Source organism: Austrofundulus limnaeus, unplaced genomic scaffold (genome assembly GCF_001266775.1).
Source record: "Austrofundulus limnaeus strain Quisiro unplaced genomic scaffold, Austrofundulus_limnaeus-1.0 Scaffold68, whole genome shotgun sequence".
NCBI classification, from domain to species: domain Eukaryota; kingdom Metazoa; phylum Chordata; class Actinopteri; order Cyprinodontiformes; family Rivulidae; genus Austrofundulus; species Austrofundulus limnaeus.
In genome coordinates, this window is record NW_013952470.1 from 313645 (window position 1) to 323449 (window position 9805).

Genomic DNA, 9805 nt, shown 5'->3' on the forward strand with positions numbered 1-9805 from the left:
ATATAATATAATATAGATCATTATCCTGCTTACGAAGCTTATAGAAGTTTACGAAAATTGCGTACGTAAAAAAGTTGACCAGGACCGGAGACTTGGAAAACAACATACGACAACTGCTAACATCGCTATTCTCCTCTATTCAAGCTGGCCCAAATTATTCTGTATGCGTCTTCCTCAGGCTTCATTAAACAATCTTTGGTCAAACCCCTCACCGCTTGTGAAATTTACGTAAACTTGCAGGCGGACCGGGAGCGGATTTTTGTGAAAACAACACATAACAATTACTGAAGCTGTAACATCACTACCCACCTCTTCTTATCCAAGCAGGCACAATTTATTCTTGGTGTCTTCCTCTGGCTTCATAAAAACAATTGTGGTCACCTGCCTGTTGCTTATGAAGTTTACAAAAGTACATAGCGTAACGAAAAACAACTCCATGCAAACCCAAGTTACGGCACGGTGTCCTRAGGGCTAAGGAGTAGAAAGGAGGGAGAAAGAAGAAAAACAGCAGGCAAATGAAAAGTATAAACCTCATTTTAAATTATTGTGCGATTATTTGATTTACTGTTTGTCACGACAGACCTATGATTTACTTCATTGAATCTTGTTTGAATGAAAACTGCTTCATGCTGCAATGTAGAGTGCAATATTTAGTTTCTTTTCTGAAAAAGAGGTTCTATGCTCATGGTTTTAATGTAAAGTGTGATCATCAATTCATTGAGATGAATTATATTAATGTTTCCTAATCACGTTGCTGAGCATGCTTAAAGATTTCCATCCATAGAAGAGACGCGTGTTTAAATCTAATCAAACAGCTTGTTTATTGTCAGTTTTTTTGCTGCTGTTTTTGTTTTTGTGCTCCAAAACTATTAGTGTTGTTGCAGCTTTGAGATTTCATCCCTGCTATTTCTGGTCTCCCTTGGCTGTGGTTACTTTTATCATTTTAATGATGTCCCACCGGTATTAAGTGTAAACGCACAATGCACACAATAAAAGCTGCAGTGATGGCACAAAAAGTGGATTGAACATTTATTCAAAAAGGTTATTTTATTGTCAGTTTTGGGGGACGTTCAGTTTCAGTGGAAGATGCTGGGCAGCTTCACACCCACTGAAAACTTTTAGTGAGATCAAAGTTGTTGAAAAGTTATAAATTTAAAATTTTGCAAAGATGTCTGGCCCAGATTTGTGTTGTTAGTGGCTCTCATCTACATCAAACTTTAGCTCAATATCTGTTAAAGTCATTAAGTTGGAACCATTTGGCGTTGGCTAATGATGATTGGCTGTGGAAGCCATCTTGAATCAAGAAGACGTTAAAAGTTTGTTAGTTGCAGACGTCCATGCAATGATTTCTTCTTGCAAGATTTATAGATAGTTGTCGATTGGTTAATAACAAGTTGTTAACACACAAACTATGCTTTTATTCTTAAAATCATGATGCTGCAAACAAAGGTCCCCTAACCTGACATTTGTGGCCAAACAACAATTTATAAAACTTTCAAAGGTTTGTAATGAAGCCGTGTTTCGCATTTTGAGCAAACTTTTAAAATGTCATAAAGTCAGAAATGCGCATCAGACGTGTTCCCATCAACTGGCTTAAAGCAAATCAACCAGGCTACGCAAACTGTAATTACGTCAGATGCTGATGTTACGCATAGCTGTAATAAACAGGAAGTAACTACACATCTCAGGACAATAGAGAGAAGTTATCAGGAACGTGTTGCTACTATCAGGAAAGTTGTAATTATTCTGTCATATCAATTAGTATTGGCAAAGTAATGTAAGAAATATTCGCGTTCAAAGACTGAAGTCATTAGAAAACCACCAATGTTAAAGAATATGATTGTTAGACGAGATAAAACCATACAAAACCAGAATTCTGGAGTGAGTATTTATTGCCATTCGGATCTGACAGGAAACCACACACTGCCGGGCAACCAGGAAGTTGATCCATTTATACAAAGTCTTCAATGCCCGCGTTCGCCCCCTACTGACCTACGGCTGAATCACRGGCATTCATACACAATTCTCCCCTAYATGTTCTCATAACGGATAAATGTGTTGTTATAGATATTTCGGACATGTAACTAATCTATATCAAACATTATAGATTAACCATTATAAAAAGGAAAACCTAAAAATATTGTGTTGTGCTTTTAACATCAGTACTGATCTGTAATGACTATAAATTTCTTCAGTAACATGCTACTGTATATGGAGTGGTAGAGAAAGAAATTCAATTCTCTKCACATTACGGAAATATACGAGAAGATGCCAACAGTGGGAACAGCTGATTGAGGTAAACGTTTGCTATCTCAAAACTTATTCTGTGTTTCCATCTCCCCTTTTGCGCATCAAATATTTTTCGGAAAATCCAAAAACGACCCCAAGCGAGCGTAAAAACTCTTGCGAAACCGAGGACGTTTCTGCGAATTGTGCTGTTTCCATCCAACTGTTCTAATGCGATACCTCAAAATGTGCATTAAAAAAAACGATGGAAACACAGCTAGTGCAGTCTGATTCTAAAATACCAACTCTGGTCTCATTATAAAAGGCTGACAACAAAAAGCTACATTATTATACTTTCCAAATCATGGCTACATTTACTGTTTTGAAATAGTACCTCACCTACTTCCAACGTGATTAAAAAAAAACAAGAAAAAAACAAACAAATATAAAACCCCACTATTTTCAAGGCTCCAAAAATATAACAAAGCCTTTGAAAAATATAACTGTCCTACAATTTTCATTCCAAGAATGTCTCACTGAAGTGATGTTGCACATCCTGTTCTGCTTTTACGGAAGAAGTGAGCATAAAGGATGGTGTTTTTCTACCGTTTGTCAAACCATACAACCCAGATCGGGTCACATCCCAGCCCACCGGCTAGTCACATCTCACAATTTTTGCATTTTCACTCTTACCCCACCTAATAGATAAATGTCCCTTTTTTAACACGCAACACTTCAGAACACTCTGAAGCAGGTAAAACTCATATGTGAACATAGATCAAAGATCTTTTTTGGCTCGATGTAAGACTGGACAGATTAAAGCGTTCAGTCGTATCTGAATATTAATGAGGCACTCCCTGAGTCGTTATCAGAGGGTACGGAGAATATATCTGATAATCTCATAAATGACTCAAAAACAATTCAGTGGAAAGTCTTTCTTGTGTTAAAACCGGTTTCTCACCAGTTATCTTCCATCAGTCTGAAGCACTATCCGGAACACATCTCCRTTTCCCTCCGATTAAGTTCAAACGCTCGGGTTCCACCTCTTGTTCCACTTTTTAAAAATTATTTGTTTATTTATTTAGGGTTTTGGCATTAAAACCATAAAGCAAATGCATTTTTCACACCTACTTGGATGAGAGAACTTATTTCAGACCCCGGAGCAGTTCTCTGCTTTGTTCACTTTGTTTGGCCGTATGAGAACCCAGTGATTGCCAAAGCAATTAGACTGAGACCTTGTTGAGAGAGCTTTCAGAAAACACATTTCATACTCAACCTCAGGGYTGTGTGGAGGTGCAGTAAGCCTGCGATCTGGCCCCAATACACAGGTTATTTATTATAGAGTCTGCACATTATGATTTATTGGTAACATCTAGATGTAGCCAGGAAAACAGCATCCCCCTACATAAAGAGGTTCAATAAAGGCCTTAACACAGGTTAATCATTGGGTCCAGTTCAACCTAAAATTATGAAACACAGTGAAGCAATCATTGACCTTGCTCAGGCAGACCACATATTTTACAATAACAAAAAAATTAATAAGTAAATTTCTCACCACTCTTGGTGATCAACATGTTTTAATAGCCAGTAGTCACATTATTAAATTATTTGTCTACACATTTTAAAATATTTAAACATTAGTTCTCTTTATGTTGGACACTCCCAATTATGCCTCATTATCCGACATAACAAGGAAGTCCAGAGCCTTGTTTACTACTGATGTAAAGCGGAGGACAAATGTATCCTGGCTGAAATGCTAAACTCACCTGTGACCCTAGTTTCCACTTTATCTTTTCAAAATAAAATGTAATAATGAAAACACACACTGATACACTCTTGCTTTATTTTTTTCTTTTTATGAGAAGGTGTTGTGTTGAAAAAAAGCACATCAACTGAGTAAGAACAATTAGTAAAAGAAAAAAAAAGAATTTTATTGAGTCCATGTATAGTTTATTTGTTGTTGTTTTTTTCAGTTTCAAATGTTGAAAAATTAAAAAAAAATCTAAATGTAAAAATGTCAAATAAAACTAATCAAAAGTCCACATTGTTTAATTTTAGCTTAATCTATCTCAGTCCCCATTAAAATACATGGTTGGTGTTTWAACATGAAGCAATACAGGAAGTGATGGAAGCTGCCGAAGAGGAAGAGTTTATAGTGGCTGATTTCCTGTTCTGACAGAAGATCCACAAAACAGTGCACTAAAAAACATTTAAAACCATTAAAATCAAATCGAAAATATAGCCCATTTCATTTTTGCAATTGTCATTTTTCTGATTTAGTTTTAAAAACAAAAAACAAAAAAACAAACTGATTATACATTTTTTCTTGTTTTATTTTGAAAAGGAGAAAAACGGATTTTATGGTCACATTAATTATTCAAATTTGCTCTAGAATATTCAAAGATCACTCCTCATCCCTGACTCATTCACGACACCAACTGCAATATATATTAGTGATTTTTTTGTGCAAAAAAACTGTTTTAAAAAAGAGAAAAATATGTTTTACTTTCTATACCTTATCCTACATCACAAACAGAACCGTGGAAACAAAAACAGCCCTACACAAAAAACACACACTGTGAGGCTATGGAATATGGGACGGAGGTGAAATTATTGGACTACACTCTTCTTAACGAATCAGAAATGCAAATAAAGTCTATATTTGGCTAAAACAGGCATTTTAGCTTCAGAATAGTCTTTTTTTGTTTGTTTGTTTTGTTTTTTTTCAGGGCACTCTCCTAGCTCCCTTCATCTCTGCTTATCAATAATGAAAGAAGTGGTGACAGAGCCTTATTCTGTCACCTCACATATCCTCCACAAACTCAGCAGCAAACAGACAGAAAAGCTTCCTGAGAGCAGATTACAGTCAGTCTGCAGTATACATGAAAAAAAAAAATACATCCAGCATGGTTGCCAGTGCACCTGAATGTAAATCTTCTGTTATGGCAGCATTATGAGGGGGAACTTTGTTTTTCAAGGCTGACGTCTGACCTTACCTTCACCTTCCACAGACCTGCATTAGAGATTTTGTACAAAGTTTTTTTTTTTCCTCTTTTCTTTTTGCATTATGCACACGCAACACACGGCGCGTGTATTTTTAGGTTTGCTAATTTCTAGAAGGCGATGAGTGGGAATCCGAGGGACGATTCGTTTTCTCACARCGCCTGCAAAAAACACACACAGCGAGCCGAGCGCTCGCGTCATCCCACCTTCTTCCTGCCAGCTTTCTTCTTCCCCGCTCACACGCTCGTTCTCTGTTTCACGTTGGCATCATCAAATATTTCATCAGCGTTGCAATCCTCCTCACTCCATCCATTTAAAAAAAAGGAGACTTGGTATGCATGAGGAGGAGGAGGAGGAGCAAAGGGTAAAGCTGGCCTCTCTGTCACTGTTTCCACAGCACAGCACTTCAGACACATTTTCTCTGCTTCATCTGCACTACACACTACTCCACTTATCCAGAGAGAGGAAAAAAATGACAAACAGAATAAAAAACTCTGAAAAAGCAGCTGATTTAGACTCTCAGTGAGAAGTGCTGCACCTGATTAAGAGCTAATCCCAGAGGTTAGAAGTCAAAAAAGAACTTGGAGGTAGAGAGTTTTAAATAATTTAGAAGTTTCTGAAAGTTTGCGAGCGTGCAGAAGACACCTCCAATAAAAAACAGCAAGAGAGATTCTCTAACTGTGAAGTGTTTACCTGCTTCTGCGCTCTATAATTACACGAGGCTGCCTCTTCAGAGCAAACACTTCATAACACTTAGGAGCAGTGGAGCTAGGATTTATTTGTTCCTCTACGTGTGCAAATCGGAGAACGTTCCGAGCATTATCCTCGTGCGTTCAGCCGGTTTTCTGTGGGTGTTAGCCATCACCACAGCATCCGCAGTGCTTCACTCACCAAGTTTGCGCTCAACGTTTTTAAATCAATAACACAATATTTTAATCTCGCGCCAGGAAATTAAACTTGAACTACAAATCAATACCCAACTGTATTGAGCGTTCCTGTATTTTTTTTACTATTATTTTTTGTTTGTTTGTGCTGGACATTTCTCCTGAAAGATTTCAGCTCAGTGTCAAGGTTGTGTTAAAAGAACAGGGAAGGTTTTGGAGTGATGCTGAAAATGGAAATATGGACTTTCGGGGTCTGTTCAGATTTGTCATTTTTAACCAGCCTTGGGTGAGTCAGCTGCGATTGAGTCAGTGGTTCTTAAAGTGGGGACGACACCGTTGCAGGGGGCGGAGCATTAGGACAGAATAAAAATAAACAAAACCTGAGAATTTGCGTTTTCTGTGAAAATGCAGCGTGTATGCTTAATGCTGAAAGATTTTTTCCTGCAAACTGCTGAAGAAGCTGAAAATGTGAGTTAAACTCGAACAGCTGACTTTTGCTGAAGGTAGGAAAACAAAAGTAGACAGTAGCTGAGACGAGTTACAATTTATAGACAGATGGTGAACGGAGGGTAGAAAAATGCCACATTGGCAGAAAAAACAAGAAGAGTACAAAAAAGTTGCAATTTGTTGTAAAATAACTAAAGTACCATATTTTTCGGACTATAAGCCGCGACTTTTTTCCTGAACTTTGAACCATGCGGATTATAGTCCGGTGCGGCTTATACGTGGATTTTTTCTTCAGCCACCAGGGGGCTCTTATGCTCCATTTGCTTCAACCACTCGCTTCAAAAAAAGAAAGGAAAAAAAGGAAAAAAGCGATCGCTTCCAGAGTCGACTGTTGACCAGGAAGCAGCGATTTAAAGATAGTCAATGACCAAAAACTCATAAAAGGGGATAAAACAGACATTTTTCACAGTGGAATCTGACTGATAAAAACTTTGGAGCTTAATCCAGGACCAGTTTGTGGATAAACGTYGAGTGAAGAGCCGCGGACTTTTTTTCCTCATTGCACTCCCCGGGGAAGGAATCCCATGCAGTGACGTATGCTGGAGCGGGAGGGCCATCCCACCACAGCTTCAGAGCCAGCATTACCCCGGGAGGACAGCGACACAGAAAGCAACACTGAACAGATACCGCTGTGTGACGCAGCTTTTCTCAGCTTGTTTAACTCTGACACTGAAGAGGACTTCAATGGTTTCAGTGCGCCGGAGGAAGATGAATGAGACGTTTTGTTGGACCAGAAACTGTTAAAGAAAACTACCAAAATAAGGTCAGTTAAATGAACCGTATTCCTCCGAACTTTAATTCCTAAAGGTTTGCTTTTTATGTTTTGATGTTGAATTCACTTTTTTGATGGAAAATTTGGGTGTACTTTTTTTTTATGTTGGGGTGCGGCTTATAGTCCGAAAAATACGGTAGCCAAAATTAGCAGAAAAGGTAGCTAAAAAGTAGATGAAACTCTGTAATTTGTACAAAGATGCAAAAAAGGTTTATTATCCCTTCTTACAAGCGTTGCTGGACGTGTCAGTCACTGTGTGATAGCATGTAGCATCTTTAGCAGCTATACTTCAAACTAAAGAAATAAAATAACAGTTAACAATATTAAAAGAAATACAAAAACCGGCTACGTATATTAGAGGAAGTATTTGCTACTTATTTAACTAGCTTCACACAATATTTATAAATATTAAATCATAATCAAATAAATGCTTTTATTTTGAAAGGGATTAACTGGAAGTATTACAAGTTAGACAAAGGTGCAACTGGTTCGGATTGCCAAAAACGCTGCCTCCCACCTTCAAATTAAACTAATAGAAAAATCCAACAGGAAGAAGATGAAGATGTGTGATACAGGCTGAGTGACAGTCGACTTAGCCGTTAGCATTAGCTTTAATGTTTTTATTTGTTTAGTGAAGATGCAGGAAGAGCACATTTGCTGARTTAAGCAGTAAGAAGCTGAAATGATCACAAAAACGTGAATTTCGATGAAAAATGCTAAAATTAGCTGAAAATAGCTACAAAGTAGCTAAAAAGACAGTAAACAGAATAAATTAGCAGGAGTCAGCTACAAACGTTTAAATTAACAGAAATAAGCTAATAGAAAAAGTTCTGTTTGGTAGATTTTTTCTTTGTTTTAACGATGCTTCATGGCAATAAATCTTATAGCTGCACCTGATCAGCAGCACCTGGGGGTACAAGAAGCTCAAAAGAAGTATCAATGACAGCAAAATAAAGTGTTYGGCGAAGAAGATTAGGCAACTTTTTCATGAGCGCAACCCACATACTCATCTCTACTGCTGAATCCACAAATGCATGTTCCTTACAAATTTGGCACCATTAACAGGCGTTCAAAATGTATTGCCAAAAAGCATTGTTACAAAAAACAATTCTACTAAACATAAATTTCCTTACTTTTTGTGCCAAGATTCTATTGTTTTGCAATTAACACAATTCAGRGTCCTTCGAGTCACATGTTAGTTAAGTTAGTATGAATACAAACTCTATATCAGAGCAAAACCAAAATCTTTAAACTCATTCACTCCGTTTCTTGAATTACAGTGGGGTTTTTTTCTTTTGTGTTACTGCATTGTTCTGATATTTTATTTTTTTATGTATTTTTTTTATTTATTCATTTCATTGAAAAACATTACATAAAACAAAACAATGCAAATMAAATAAAATTAAAGGCAGCAGAAGGAAAAAAATCTTATGATATCTGCTCCTATTTACAAAAATAAATTATATTAATTTCAAACAATAATAAACCAAATAAAACTAAAACAAAAAAAATCAACTCCTCAAACAGTAACTCATACAAAAACAAATTAAACAATTTCATTTCTCATTAATAACAATTTTGCTTTAATCATTTTAGGGTTTAGGGTTATTTTAGGGTTTGATACTAGTCAAATAATTCCAGGACGCTGCTCTGTCTCCCACCTGTTCTTCATTCTGCTAATCAGCCCAGCTGTTTGTCTGATAAATCACCACTTCCAGTATAACCAGAGTTTAGTTCTTTCTCAGTTGCTACATCCATGTGGTTTCTTGCTCGGCAGTCCTGGTTTTATGTTTGGTTCTGCCTGCCAGCTTGTTTTTTTAATTTTATTTTTTGGGTAAAGTTATTAAATCCTTGAAATATACCTTCCTGCTTGCTGCTTGGCTGCTGTCTGCATATTTGGATCCTCCTCACCTCCAAACATGACAGGTATTGCCTACAGTGACCGAGCTGTCAGCTCTAAAAACAATCAGAACAAACCAAAGAGAAACTCACCATGAAGCTTCCTGGTAATCCACTCTGTTTTAGTCAAATCCCTACAAAATGGACATTTGCACTGAGAAGGGACTCTGATCAACAGTTTATTAAAACGTATTGTGCTCAGATTACCGAATGCAGATAGAAGAGGCCCAGAGAACCTCATAAGGTGTTCTGAAGAAAAACGTTTCCAGTGTGCATTGAGGTATGTATTTGGCACTATTTGACTTTAATTTGAGAGCTAAGAACTATTTTTAATGACAAAAAAAATCTCTATGTCAAGATTAATGAAAAAAATGTAGAAACTGTGGAATTTTTCACTTTATTTTTGTTGGTAAACATACTTTTGTTTCTACCCAGGTTGTATCTGACAAAAAGATTGGGCCTCATGCAAGAACCGTTCGTACGCACAGATTTGTTCTTAAGTTGTGCGTACGAG

General features: G+C 37.0%; 1 long non-coding RNA gene across 1 annotated transcript in view; it reads left to right on the forward strand.

Annotated features, from left to right (window-relative positions):
* Nucleotides 1-8918: 8918 nt before the first annotated feature.
* Nucleotides 8919-9805, forward strand: part of LOC106518903 (uncharacterized) — a 7792-nt gene continuing 6905 nt past the window's right edge. The window contains exons 1-2 of the long non-coding RNA XR_001310377.1: nucleotides 8919-9398; nucleotides 9494-9571. This is a non-coding gene — a long non-coding RNA (uncharacterized LOC106518903). The remainder of the gene's footprint in view (nucleotides 9399-9493; nucleotides 9572-9805) is intronic.